Genomic DNA, 2500 nt, shown 5'->3' with positions numbered 1-2500 from the left:
ATAGGAAAAGTATCAGGAAGAGGAGGAGGAGGAAAGTAACACGGGACAGGAGAGGGAAAAACTAAGAAAAACAACAGGAAGAAGAGTGAGTGTGTGTGTGTGTGTGTGTGTGTGTGTGTGTGTGTGTGTGTGTGAAAGAGAGAGTGCAATCAACCCGCATATCAGAATCAAGGAAGCGTGACAGAGCGTCTTGGGTGGATGATCTTTCTTCGGGTTTCCTGAAGGATTCGACGTTCTTCCCAGAAAGAATCCCGGGTAGGAAAATAGGACTACCTGCAAAAGGTCCGGAATCTTACTACTAAGAGAATAAAATAAATTCATCAATGAACAAAAGCAAAAGGTTAATAAATGAATTAAGACGAATAAATATCTGAATTATTATAGTTATATAATAATGATGATGATTCAGTGAATATGATAATAACAGCATCCAAATACCAGTGACATTAAGAAGAGCAAAGACAATTAAGCAAAGCCAATTATAGCGCCTGGGAGGTTAGGTAAGCAAATGATCGAAGCTATCGAATGGCAGGCCACCAAATTTCGTAGCTTGAAACAAAAGCCCCTAAACTCATCAGCCTTCCTAGAGTAACAAAAGGAAATTACTATCACTGAATTACCAAAAAGAAACTCAACACACACGCAAATATTATATATATATATATATATATATATATATATATATATATATATGTGTATTTATATATGTATATATATATGTATATATATAATGTATATATATAAATACTTTCATTAACATGTCAATATATATTCATAACACTGAATAAAAAACAAGTCATCATAAGAACCTTGTTATAAAATCTTTATAGATATATACACACGCACAGACACACACATCCACACACACACACACACACACATATATATATATATATATATATATATATATATATATATATTTGTAAATTTTATATATATATATATATATATATTATATATAGATATATCTGTCAAATTTTCGCTTCTGGTCAGTTTAATTTTAAAAATGAACAGAACAGCAAGAAGATTGGAAGCCATCATTATTTTCGGGAATACATTCCCATCTTCAGGGCTACATAACAACACGAAAATACAATGAAATCAGTAATTTGTACAACTTTAAAAACTTTTCCCTGAGAGCGAATATATAACTATTTAATTACATGGTATAACAGTCTGTTTTTGCAAGAACTAAAAGCAATGCACTTACTTTGATGTACAATGTCGGAAAACAGTTTAATATGAATATACTCAATATTTGGTGACTGGAAAATAAATCAAATGAGAAATAAAAAACGCAAACCTATCATTCACAAAGATCCTTTACAAAGTAGCATTATTACAGAAGTGTTAATTAACTACATAATACAATAATATATGGCCAGACTTACTATTAAAGAGTTATGGCTGTAAACTGCATGATTTGAAAATACTCAAATCCGATGACAGAAAAGCGAGAGAGAGAGAGAGAGAGAGAGAGAGAGAGAGAGAAAAGTATACCTTAGTTTAACCAGAACACTGAGCTGATTAACAGCTCTCCTAGGGCTGGCCCGAAGGATCAGATTTATTTTACGTGGCTAAGAACCAATTGGTTACCTAGCAACGGAACCTACAGTTTATTGTGGAATCCGAACCACATTATAGCGAGAAATGAATTTCTATCACCAGAAATAAATTCCTCTTATTCTTCATTGGCCGGTCGGAGATTCGAACGCAGGGCCAGCAGAGTGCTAGCTGAGAACGGAACCCACCCGCCCAATGAGAGAGAGAGAGAGAGAGAGAGAGAGAGGAGGGGGGGGTGAGGAGCGGCAAGTAATTAGTAGCTAAGCAAAATGTACAGGATACTGGTTTTACATGATTTCGAAAGGGTTTTTGATGGCTGAAATTTTTTTATTTTAAATGTAACCAACGCAATGACTGACACCACTGGGAATCGACGCAGACCTTCAGTAAACGCCGAGCAGATCCGACATAATTACCAAAATTACATTTTGGTCACGCCAATTCATACAAAACGAGCATTCTATGGTGGGGCCGCAAAGGAGCGTCCAAACTTGTTGCATATCCACGTATCCTATCATCGTTGGATATCGCCCAGTGGTAGGCTACGATACTGTGAAACAGGGTTATGTATCCACTTGTTGCGCATCCGCGTGTCGTACCATCGTTGCGTGGTGCAAGACTATCAATCAGTTTCTTTTTGATTGAACGTGCAACGGAACAATGCCACGCTCCTCATCCACACGAGGCTGTGTGAGCTGTGTATCATTCCTTTGATGTGACGGCAAAAGACGACAAATGGCGGATCGAGCCCGTTGCGTATCTTTCTATCATGTTTTGGCAAGCAATGGTGCAACGCTTCGCCATCCACACTGATACACAACGGTGATGCGATACGGGGATACGCAACAAATGTGTACGCGCCTTGAGAATACTACCACCCAAGTCCAGAGTGTCGTAAAGGTGACTAAAAGGACAACTACTACCTTTCAGATAGGTT

At 37.3% G+C, this 2500-nt stretch overlaps 1 protein-coding gene across 5 annotated transcripts in view; it reads right to left on the bottom strand.

Annotated features, from left to right (window-relative positions):
• The window catches only part of LOC136841688 (uncharacterized), a 595588-nt gene that overhangs the window by 400777 nt on the left and 192311 nt on the right, over window positions 1–2500 (bottom strand). The gene's annotated exons all lie outside the window — the stretch shown is intronic.

The sequence above is a fragment of the Macrobrachium rosenbergii genome, chromosome 9 (genome assembly GCF_040412425.1).
Source record: "Macrobrachium rosenbergii isolate ZJJX-2024 chromosome 9, ASM4041242v1, whole genome shotgun sequence".
Taxonomy (NCBI): domain Eukaryota; kingdom Metazoa; phylum Arthropoda; class Malacostraca; order Decapoda; family Palaemonidae; genus Macrobrachium; species Macrobrachium rosenbergii.
The sequence above is the reverse complement of the archived record's forward strand: the minus strand, read 5'-3'. Positions and strand labels throughout refer to the sequence as shown.